At 57.4% G+C, this 12,225-nt stretch overlaps 1 protein-coding gene across 4 annotated transcripts in view; it reads right to left on the reverse strand.

The window, feature by feature from the left end:
- SLC45A4 (solute carrier family 45 member 4) overlaps nucleotides 1-12,225 on the reverse strand; it is a 79,133-nt gene that overhangs the window by 50,254 nt on the left and 16,654 nt on the right. Inside the window, exon 1 of one of the 4 annotated variants that reach the window (XM_081792026.1) lies at nucleotides 8,472-9,479. The exons of the other annotated variants lie outside the window; for them this stretch is intronic. The gene's annotated coding sequence lies outside the window, so the exon portion shown is untranslated. Of the gene's footprint in view, nucleotides 1-8,471; nucleotides 9,480-12,225 lie in introns of those variants that run through there. 4 annotated transcript variants of the gene reach the window in all.

Here is a 12,225-nt window from a genome sequence, read left to right on the forward strand (position 1 = left end):
AAAGCGGTTTCCAGGTTCTGAATTTATCCTAAGGCAAAAAGGAGGAAGTGCCCCAAAAGTTACAAGCGCTATGAATTCCTTCAATTACTTCAATTTGGCCCGTGGATCAGGTGAGTACAAAAGGCCCGTTTTTAAAGGGAAGTATGAAATATACTCACAACAGTAAAATCAAAGCTGGTTTTCTTAAAAATGGTAACGTTTTGGCTAATGAGAACTTCGGGATGGCTTTATGTATGGCCCAGAGTTCAAATTACTCTTCCTTTCTAACAAGTAAAACAGCATTAACGAAACCACCGTCCTCCACTACCCTCCGTGCACCTGAAGCCAGAGCCGTGGTCAGGGATCCACAGACGCGATGGGTCACGTCCGCGCCATTTACAAGATGGCACACATCGCTGAGCCGCTCCGAGTGTCTACGCCCTTTCTAACCCCCTCCATCTCACAAAGCCCTTATGGCACCTACAGGTGGTTCTACATCAAGGACATGGTGGTCCCAGGAGTTCCACGGGGGCGCCCTGTGCGCGGGCCCCAGTCCGGAGACCCGGGGAAGGCAGGGCGAGGAGGAGAGGGGCAGGACAGCCGCTTCCCCTGCCCCTCCTGTCTCTGCTCAAGGAAGTGGCTGCTCCAGCGACAAACTCCCACGGAAGGGGAAAGTGGGGACGGGGCCTGCTCCCAGTTTCCTTAACAGCGCAGATCACACGCTGCCTCTAACAGAGAGGACTGACCCCTTCACCTGGTGGCCCGCGATTCTCCGTGACTAAGAAACCCAGTTTGGTACCTGACTGACTAACCCTTCTGCCATCTGGTGAAGTCAGCCATTCGGAAGCAGGGCTTCCCCCGGATGCCGGCGGGCTCAAGTGTCCAACAGGGACTTCGTCACGGCAGCCCGGCACCGCTGAAAGGGCGTCTGGAAACCCGAAGCCGTGGTCACTAGGTATTAAAACGTGGCTTTAAAACGTGAGACCCTTCGACTCCAATTCCCTCTCTGGACCTCGTCAGGAGGAAACAAAGGCACGGGGATTACACCACTAGGAAACCGGAAGGGTCCGTACATAAAGGGTGGTTCGTGCAGACACGAAATCATGCGGCGTGATTCCCTGTTGATACGGGAATACACCTAATATTAAGTGCAAACAGGTTATAAATCAAGTACGTATTATGATCATAAAAAACTAAAGTTTTTTTTGAGGAATGGATACAGCGAAGAGTGTTATTTCTGGGTGATTTGTAGTTGTGTTCTTTCTGCATCAGGAGGACCTGAGTTTGTTTCTAATTTAAAAAGAAACAGTAAGTTTCCTCTGAAAACAGATTATCCGCTTGTCCTCTGCAAACACAGGAAGATCTCGCTATGTGGCAGGACACTCAGGAGCGTTTTCCGATCACAAAGCCGAGTCTCAGGCAGCCCAAACGGTGCCAACAGAGGCAGGTCTGGAAAGCCACCGACTGACACACAGAGCTACCGGTGGGTCCGCAGAACCGGTACAGACTCAGAGCTGACCGCCGAGACCGTCTCAGAAGCTTCTCCCAGTGCGCCACGGGCATCACCGACTGTGCTCTCTCCCCACCCGGGCGAGCACCAGACCCCTCCCACACGTGCTGGTGTGGGCAGGCTAGTCGTTGACGGTACCCCTGGCTCACTCTTCACTAGCCATCCACCCACCCCCTCCCGTTCCCAAACACAATCGCACAGCTTTCCTGTCCACAGCACCTCCTTCCACCCCTCCCTGTAACGCACACTCACTCCGCTGGACTTAGCTCTCTGCCCGCTGGGCTAAGGCAGGCATCCACCCTAACGAAGCCACCCGCCCTGTTTGCAGATTCTCCCACAGTGCACTGCACTTAAGAGGACTCCCGGCTCAGCCTCAACGACCAGACCCTGTGCCCATCAAGGAGAAGGGAGTCGAGCGCTCTTTCCTCTTTTCTGCAAGGTAAGAGACAAGACAAAGCAGCCCTGTACGAGGTCTGAAAGAGGCCCACGTGGGATTAAGAAATTCTAATCTTGTCCAGGTGATGTACAGCAGCCTTCCCTGCCTGAAACCCTAGATGGCCCTGGGCTCCCCGGACCGAAGGCCTCAGTGGAGTCTTTCAGCTGAAAACACCGACAGGCACCTTTCCCACTCATTAATCTGTGGGTGCCGACGTTCCCCGGGCCTCTCGGCCCTGCCCTCCGGGATTGGATTTCCCTCTGTGAGCCAGCAGAAGGCTGCCTCCAGCCAGTGCGGAGAACACAGCCAAAAACACAACACTGGGAACGAGCCTGGGCCTCTCTGAGCTAGAGGGAAGCCCAGATTCCCCAGACGCCGGCAATCCAGGTGAGCGCCAGTGGAGAAAAGCAGGCCTAGTGCGAGCTCTAGAAGCCCGTATGCCACCTTCCCCTACACCAGACGGGGCGAATCCGCGCACAGCAAGCCGCAGGTGGCCCGCAGCCGTCCCTCGCGCCATTCTAGAAAACAGGCAAGCTCCATCTAATGCTGGCACAAGTCAGGTAGTGACTGGGATGAAGTACCAGGACGCCACAGGTGAGACCACAAAGGCACAGAACCACCACCGCCTTCCCCCCACTAAAGCTGGCCAGAGGTTCGTGAAACCAGGAAACTAGGGGCGCCTGGCTGGCTCAGACAGCAGAGCGCGTGACTCTTGATCTCGGGGTCGTGAATTCGAGCCTCACATTGGGTGTAAAGATCACCTTAATAAAAACGTATCTACCATGGGAATCTTGAAACAGTTCATGAAACTGAAGCACTAGTCTTTAAAAGCAAGAGTGTCCTGACAATTAAGCCACCCTGAGCACAGTGGGTTCTCAGACCCACGTGTGATGTTTCCTTTATGTGAACTCAGCCGACAGCAGGACCTGAATGTGCCATCACAGACCCGTGTGCTAATAAGCAGGTTAGACTTGACACGTGCTGGAGACAAATGGCCATTCACGCCCTCAATGCTGCCCTTCCCACCTGGGGTGTGCTCCCTGCACGTACCCCACGTCCCGCAGGCCGGCCTGGGTGCTTCCATCCCAACAGCCCTCGTACCGGACGGCAACAGGGGCTCAACACAGGACCGCGCAGCACTACCCTTACTGCTTAGTAAGGACCTTACTGCCTAGGATGAATTTGCAGACGGAAGGACAGAGTCCCCCTTTGGGAAGATGAAGCTGTGGACACGGACGGTGGTGACGGTGAGTTTCTCAGCTGTGAATGTGCGCTTACTGGTGGATTTTGTTAGGTATATTTTACCAAAATAAAAGCAAATGACAAACGTGGGGCGCCTGGGTGGCTCAGCCAGTGAAGGGTCTGACACTAGAGTTTGGCTCAGGTCATGATGTCACAATTTGTGGGATCGAGCCCCACAGAGGGCTCCGTGCTGACAGAGCTGGGAGCCTGCTTGGGATTCTCTCCCTGTCTCTCAAACTAAACTTAAAAAAAAAAGAAAAAAAAGCAAGTAACGTATTATGAGGAACTTATCTAGAAAGTCCTATTAGCAAAGAAGTGGGGTTTCTGCCACGGGGGGGAACTCAGGTTCCCCAAACAATCCGACCCACCCCAATCTTTTCAACGTGGACTCTGACAGCTACAGGACACGGGGGCACGGACAGGAACGAAGCCCCGTGCAGCCGTGTGGGGACAGCGGGAAGTCACGGGACACAGGGCCCCCCAGCACTGCCGCAGCCACCAACAACCCGGAGCCCTGGCCACACATCCGGCCCAGCTCAGAGTCAGGAGGGAGGGAGGGAGGGAGGCAGCGAGAGAGACAGAGACCTGCGCACACACAGAGACAGAGAGGTAGAGACAGAGAGGTGGAGACAGAGAAGGAACAGCAAGTCAGCAGGACAGAGTGAGTCAGCTGACCGAGGAGGAAGTGCTGGGTCCCTGAGGTTCCCCACGGGGCACAAACACAGGCACCAAGAGCCAGGCCCCGGGCCTTGCTGGGAGCCTGTGTTCAGGCAGGTGCCACCGTGACCTCTTTGCTAGGCACCCGCTGCACATTTCATCACCTAGGGACCCCAGCCCCAGGGAGAGAGCCTCTGTGTCCAGTTCTGGCCAGCCCCCACCTGCCACGCCTGAATTACTGTGACATTCCACTGCTCCCCGACACGGACACGCCTAGCACCAGCACCACGCCCAGGGCCCTTCGCCCCCACCCCAGCAGGAGGCATCTCACTCACTCGCTTGAGAATCAAGGAGGGCTGTCAGGTGGAGGAGAACGGTTCCGGACAAGATCCAGGAAGTGGCTCCTTTTACTGAAAAGTAACCCCCTCCGGAAAGGTTTTACTTTATTTCTCGAGGAATACGTTCACTATCGGTGTTGTTTTCCTTCAGATCTAAACAATACCACCCACCCCGCGTTCTTGCTACGTTAAGTTTGTTTTCACGGTGAGGCCAGTTTTCCCTCTGGAAGGAGGCACCTCCGGTTTTAATGAGACAGTTCATTAAGAGGTAGGGCTTCAGGTACAAAAGTCTACGTTCCTGAAAAGCCTGCCAATCATAACATGGGCATCAGAGAAACACTCAGCGGCCCGCTCTCCCCTCCCCCCAGCACATGCCAAACGCTCGCCAGCAACAAACAAAAACCACATGGATAAAGGACCTCTTTACAAGAAGAGCCAAAACAATTCCATCTGTTAACAAAAACTAACTGTTGAATTAAAGGTTGCAAGTTCAAACACAATCTGGCTATTGTAAACAGCGCCTCAGTTTATCAATGTAACAATAACTCTCTTTCAAAGATTGATAAAGTTCTCCACAAATACTGGCCCTCCAGCATTTTTAAGATACTTTGCGGGATAAATATTAGCTTGAGACTTGCCTACAGGAGAAGCGAAAGCTGCCAAAGAAGCAGTTCTAAACAGAAGAGAGGGAGCGGCTTCAGCCGGAGGGTAGCAAGCGGCCCAGGCCCCCCCCCCCCCCCCCCCCAGCGAACAGGAGGTGGCCCGGGCCCCTGCCCTGGCCGGAGGCTGGGCTGCCGGGCCCCCTGGCTCCCCACCCGGCCCGGGGCTGCCCAGCACAGGAGGGCAGGCTCTCCCATCTCCCGATCGGGGGCACAGCGCCAGGCACTCAACAAATAAACCACCCGGCGTCCAGAAAGACCTGGAAAATTGAGTTAATTAAAAGGAGAGATTTTAAGATAATCGTTGGGGTGGAAAAGAACAGGGAGCATCATAGGTGAAATCTGATTTAAACTGAATTTCCTGAGAGACAGTTAAATAGCCCGGGCCGGCAAGTGCAGAAGGGGCAAGGAAGCGGCCGCGGCCGGAGGTGGCCGGCCCCCAAGGCCAGGCTGGGTGGGCGTGCGCCCTGTTTGTGCTGCCGGTTCCCTGACCGGCTCCAGATGTCACGTACCCTTCACTTCACCTGCGGGGGGCTTTTTACGTTTAACACAGTAGCTTGCAACTCAACAGGAACTGGAAGCAGACTCAGAACAAAGCCAGCCCTGGCGCAGGTGACACACAAGTCCCCCCAGCAAGGGACAGGCTCGGGGAGAGGGCCCGGAGCAGGGCCGGGCCCAGCCAGGTGGCGAGGGGACCTGAGCGCCTGTGGCGCGCAGCCTCACCCAGCACAGGCCCCGCAAGACGTGGTTCAGGGACCTTGACTCCCACCCCCTTAATCGTCCAAGGCCAGCCCTGACCTCCTCACGCTCCTTCTCAAACAAAGCGGTGTGCTGCACGTCCTCTCAGGCACGAGTTACCTTGGAATGCACTCGAAACAAGCTATGCTTCCTTCCAGGACTGCAAGATGGTGGTGCCCAGAAACAGGCCACACGGCCTGAATCACTATCGCAGGCTCTCATGACTGCAGAGACTCGGACACTCAGCCATCATCTCCTGCTCCGCAAATGGGAACAACACGTCCAGACCGTGTGGAGGACCAGTACCGCCAAGGAGCACCGCGGAGCCCAAACCCTGCAGCCTCTCGCTAAAGGATGTTGTGGTCACCGTCCCAAACCCTCACGCTGCAACAGTGGCTGCTTCTCATTACACGTGGGTAAGACAGCGTTGAAAACTCCCCGGGTGAACCAAGCCCTTTGTTCAACTACATCACACAGTACTCGGGTACGGAGCCCTAAAAGAGAAAAACAAAATGAACAGGGAACAATCTAACAAAATTTAAGTTACTGAACATGGTCTGATCTTTCTCCGAGAGGCCAGAAGAATAAAAGAGTAATCCAATACTGACAATACCATTGGTTTCATGACAACTCTAGGTAAAAGTTGTCACTAAAAAGGAAAAATTCTTTTTTGGAAAAACAAAAACTTAGGTTAATAAGTGGTTCAGCATAGCCTGAGATTTCGCCGTAAAGGAAGGTATACCTGCATTGGTCCTAGACTCCCCCGGACCCCTTTGCACGGGACCTTCCCCAGCACTAGCACGCTGACCACTGAGGATTGAGGGTGGCTAAGTCACCAGGGTTGCCCCCTCCGGGCCACCTGGGGAGTGGACAGACAACATGGGCACAAAGAAACCGCCTCTGGTCTAGGGCAGGGTCTCTCCCGTTAAGGCACCTAAAGACAGGGGAGGGGAGAGGAGGGTGGAGAGAAGAGGTCACCTTAAGGCACAGCCAGTGAGGCTTCCTTCCCTGCCGCCCTCTCACCCAGGGTGTCAGAGCAGAGGCCCACGTGACAATGGAGGGCCGCAGGCAAGCCTAGACCTGCCCAAGCACAGAGGCTCAGACTGGATTTTCGGCGGGAGCAGGACAGTTGGCTCACTCCACCACGGACAGTGCCGTGCGTGTGCTGGGCGCTTTCTGCCGGCAGAACCTGCCCCTGCAGGGGTCCGCCCAGGGAGACACCCTCAAGAGGCCAGTACATCCCAGGGGTGGGTGAGCCTGGGAGTGGACAGGTGCAGTCCAGGAGGTCTGCAGCAGACACAGGGCAGCAGGGCCAGGCGCTCAAGGAGGGGGCCGGCCCGCCAGCGCAAAGGGAGGGGCTGGAGCTTTGATGTGACCTGGGTCGGCCGTGGGGGGGGCTTCAAGGAGCAAACGAGAGAGCAGAAGCGAAACTCCTTTGGAAACCGGGCAAGCATCCCAAAATGTAGCAGGCTGCAGGTCAGAGGGCAGCAGGGCTGGTAAGACCCTCAGAGAGGGTCCTGCCCCACTGCTCAAAGTTCTTGAAAACGGGCCACGTGTCCTGAGCTGGTGTGAAGGAGGAGTCTGGCGCTCGCCCACCATTAGCAGAGGAACCTGCGAGCCCGCTGCAGGTGAGCTCGCTGGCAGGTGACAGCACTCCCCTTTTACCTGCGGGCCCCTCTCTCCAGGCTGCCCCTGCCCCCACCTGGAGTCCAGCCCCGCAGGAGGCACCCTCCTGAGTTGGTTTCCACCCCTCGGTGCTCCTTGCTGCTCCTGTGTCCCCAGCACGCAGATGGCCAGACATCCTGTGGCCAGCTCGGCCCCTCCTGCTACCTTGCTGTGCTCAAGCACAGCAACCCGTGCCGGTCCCTTGTCCTCGTCCTCGTTGTCCTCATCCTCGTCAGTCTGAGGCCCTGGCTACAGACCACAGCCTCCCTCCAAGTCAGGCTCGCTCCCTCTGCAGGGGGCAAAGCCTCTGAAGCCTGGGACAACTGTGCTGTGCTCCCCCGATGCCCGAATAAGCAGCCACAGATCTGGAGGCCGGACCGTGCTTCCTTTCCTCCAGAAGCCCCAAGGTTACTTCTCATCTGGGTGTATGGAAGGGAACAAGCTGGATGTGACGGGAACTACAGGTGGCAGGACAGGGTCTGCTGTCCGGCAAGGCAGGGCCTAGCATGGGCAGTACCCACAGATCTGCCAGCCCGCTTCTGCCTCACACCCATGCCAGGCAGCCAGCAGGCGTTTCCGGCCAAGGGCACAGCTATAGGGAAGCACCGATCAATGAACCACCCCAAACACCCCTGGGATGTCTGTCAATCAAAACTCGTCAGAAGCCACTGCCACTCCTATGCCACAAACTCATCACCTAAGGACACCCCACGTCTTGGGCTTGTGCAGAGCCTGTCAGGGAGGAGTCAAGCTGAGACACCCCAAGGACACCAAAAGGCGTGTGTGCTGGGACAAAGGGCATATGTGCTGGGAGCAGCTGGGGGCACTTCGCTCTTCTCACCCTGGGGAAGCCAGCAGCAGCCTGCCTGCAAGCAGGCAGGTATTTATTTAACAGCACGGCAAGATTCCCTCCCGGCCTGAGAGTTCTGGGCCCATCTACAGCTTCCCACCCAGTGCCCTGGGATGGGCAGGAGAGGAAAGCAGGGTGGAGGACAAATGAGGAGGCTCTTGGTGCTGCAGCCCAGAACATCTCAGCTTCTGCAGACATTCCAGGAGTCGACGTCAGCTCAGCTCGGCCTGCACTGTTAGGGCAGTGCCGGGGGCCCACCACACCGAGGGCACCCGAGCGGCTGCACGCGGTAAGCAGTCAGCTACCCACGGGCAGGGGAGAGGGAGGGAGAGAGAGAGAGAGAGAGGAAAGGGAGAGCGAGAGCGAAGGGCCTCAGGGATCCTCCCGCGGCAACTACCTCTGCCGCTGGAAGGCACCGAAGGCAGGTGGCGATGGAGTCACGGGCCAAGTCCCACGTAGGCGCCAGCCAGGAGACCGAGTGCACCACGTGTGCAAACCCGACTCCCTGCTCCAGGAGGGTGGGTGGGCACTGGAAAGAGACAGCCCCAAATACTGGTACTTCACACAGCGGCTCAGTAAGCCCAAGCCCTGCACACAGGCCTCTAGGTGCGGGGTTTCAGCTGCCAATCGCAAATCCGCTCCTCTCCCGCACATGTCACAGGACAAGAAGGAAAAAGTCAGACAGGATGCTTTTGTGCTGATCTTAACAGTACGGACTTGCTTTAACGACGGCTGAAGTCACATTTTCTTCACTGGCTTTTAACTACGCCTATGAGCACTTTACCCTGAAGTTCAATTATGACAGTGACCTTCAATTATGACAGTGACCTGCCACAACTCACTGTGAGAATACAGAGCTCTGTGATCTATGAAGGAAGAGTCCCTGAAGGGAGCCCACGACCACAGGGGAAGACGCTGCACAGGCAGGGTCTGGGACCCTGGGACCAGGGGGCGGGTGGCGCTTCAGCCGCGGGAGGAGGGGCCGTGGCTCCGCGGGCGTCAGCCCAGCTCGTGCCGGCTGGCTCCGCAGGCTGGCTGGCCAGCTCAGGAGAGAGGGGCCGGCTCATGGCACGCCCCCGCCATCAGGATGGAAAGTTGGCCCGAGCCAGAGAGGACGTCTGGTGTCTATAAAAATGTTCCTCCCAGGGGAGCCTCTGCAAGCAGAGACTCTGAGAGACTTTCATTCTTTTCCTTATTTGCCACTCCGAAAAATATGCCGTTCGTCCTATTCCGAAATGCAATACGGGTCAAAACCTCCTACAGAGAATAGTGACCCAAAGAAAAAGGTCACCAGATCCAAAATATTTCTCATTTGGCCAGTGGCCCAAAGAAACTCTATTCTGTTTACTTCGTTACTCTCCTGGGGGATAAAAGCCTAATCCAATACACCAAGTGGGCCCATGTTTGTCCAAATTCTGCAAAGAAGGCGGGACACTGGCTGCTTCTCCCTGCCTCTGGTGGGGGGGGGGGGTCCTCCTGGGTGCTAACCCCTCCCCCCCTCCCCCAGGGACTCTACTCTGTCCCCACCGTGGCCTCACGCGGGAGAAAATAACCAGCCATTGAGTGTCTGTCCCACGTGTCCACCCCAGCCCCCGCAGCCCAGCAAGGCTAACCAGAGACAACGCGTGACCCGCAAAGGCCTGCGCAGACCAGAAGTGGGCTGAAAGTGGGGCTCGGGGTCTGCCGGCTCCAAAGGGGGCTTCTCTCCCCATCGCAGGACGGCGCCCAGCATGGCCCAGTCAGTGCGAAGGGGCCATCGGCCCCTGCCTGCCTCAGGTGGTCCTCAGCCTGAGGTCCTCTGTCAGGGCAGCCGCCGAACAAGGACCCACCCTCGTCATCTTTGCAGGCCGTCCTCGGTCACCGCACCTCAAAGGCCTCCCTCTCATCCTGAGCGCAGAGCTCCCGCCTCTGGCCGCAGCCAGCCCTTGCCTGCGCTGGAACGAGGCAGCCCCCCGCTTTCCTCCCCAGTGACACCGTCCCTTCAACCTCCGAACCAGTATTGCCCCCAGGAAACGAGGACCAACGAGACCAGATGGAGGCAGAAACGGGATGCGCCACGGAAAGCCCACGACAGAGGCTGCCCCGGAACTCCGAGACAGCAGAGGAAGGAGCAGCTACGCGCATGCATTCGTACACACTTCCTGGGGCCCACCCCGAACCGAGCAGCTTTGCAGGCCCAGGATGTTTGCAAACGCGAGATTTTAGTCTTTCTGCAGAGACTCTGTGAAGATGCCAAATAATGAGTTTTAGCAACAATCCCAGATGCAGTACCCTTGACGCTTCTGGAACCACCCTTGGACATCAGTCCTCAAGCTGGGCATCTTGAGGAAGAACAGACACTGCTGCTTAGGAAAACACCAAGGCATCAGCAGGAGGGGAGGGTCCCATGGAGGGAGGGTCCCCTGGAGGGAGGGCACTGGGGGTCCCTCAGGCCAGTGCCCTGGGATTCCATGGTGACTATGTACCTGGCACGGGGACGCAGACGCGCTGGCTTGGGTGGGCCGCCACTCGCTGGGGAGGCCAAGGAGATCCTCCCCCTTCCTGGGCGAGAGGTGCCTCAAAGACAGGCGCAACTCCAGCTTGTGGGGAGCCCCTGCACCGGGACCCCCAACATCTCTGCCTGTGGCCCCACCCAGCTCCCAAGGAGGTGGGGGTTGGGGCTCACTGATCCCTCTAGAAATAGGGGACTTGGGACCACAAAAGGAGGAAGGGCAGTGGTTTATGCCCATCGGCCATCCCTTACGGAGGCCTGGCCTCTGCAGCCCAGGAAAGACACGGTCCGAGAGGCGGCCCTGCGGCGCACCTGCTGGAAACAGACCAAGCAGAGCGAGGGAAGCATGCAAACCCGCACGTATATCTTTCTTGTACCTTCAAAGGTGCCTCTTCAACACACTCCCTACTTAAGCCACCTTAAGTCTTCTCCAGAATCAGGCGAGCATCATCAGAGTAACAGTTACAGTTCCAAAGCGAGCGTTTCCCCATCAGGGCACATTTAAAAGAGCATGACCCCAAGGCCACTGCGTGACCCCGGGAGGGTCACTCACCTCTCCAGGCCATGAGCCAAGCGGCAAGGCACGAACCAAGCACCTGTCCCTTCTCGTCCGCTTCCACGAGCTGCGATCCTACAATTTAAAACCGTGCACCAAGGGCGGTATCATCGCAGGAGCAAGGCCTGCAGGGCCGGCAGGAAGCCTGTAATAGACAGGCTATAAACTCAACACACCTCACTCTGTCTTCAAGACTAATTTTAACAGGGAGAAGACATAACCACAGCTAACAAACCTTTCCTTGCGGATATGATTTACAGCATCGTGACTCAGCGGCCCTGACTGCCTGAGAGGTGAGGTCACCTGGAGGCACGGAGGTGTTTTCACAAGGCAACAACCTACACCTACACACGGGGCAGGGAGAGCGGGCCGCTGCCGTCCCCACGCTCCCCCCTCCGGGGTCCTTTGACACCCCCTCATTAACACTTCATGGCACATGTGGATTTCCAAATTCCTTCCAAGGAACGTTCCCACGGCCAGGCTGGCCTTTCTGGCCTAGCTGGTTGATCAGCCAGTTAAAGGCGGTTAGCTACAAATATGAAGGTTCCTGATGGGATCTGTTGAAAGAGGTTGTCCTTTCGGGCATCTGGTGAGTCTAGTGACAAAAACATGTAGGCCAGAAAGGGCCACCGTGCCCCTTTTGCCCACCACCCCCCTCAAGGGCTGCCACAGGTGCACCTGCCACAGGTGCCACAGGTGTCCACGCAGGGCCAAAGGCCACTCAGCCGGGGGCGTCTGGCACCCTGGTGTTCAGACCGGCGAGCAGACGGCACGGCCAGCATCTCCAGCAGCTACGGCACCAGCAGCCAGCCGCCCGCAGGCCTCCCTGGGCACAGGGCACGAGGCCCTAACTCCCCCAAGTTTCTCTCGCCCCCTCCTGCCTACACGTGGCTCACACCACGGCTACTAAGCCCGGGCGGCCTCAGCAGCTCCTTTTGACCACCATCCCGGCCGCCCCCCTCCCCAGAATCCCAACTCTCCCGGCCGGATCCTGACTTCCTCTCCCAGGCAAGCCCCTCACCCCAGGCTAGCGTCCCCACCGCACAAGGGGCCCACCCAGCTCACGCACACGAGGGACCAACAACAAGCAGAGACCGCGGCCAC

Source organism: Panthera onca, chromosome F2 (genome assembly GCF_046562875.1).
Source record: "Panthera onca isolate mPanOnc1 chromosome F2, mPanOnc1 haplotype 2, whole genome shotgun sequence".
NCBI lineage: Eukaryota > Metazoa > Chordata > Mammalia > Carnivora > Felidae > Panthera > Panthera onca.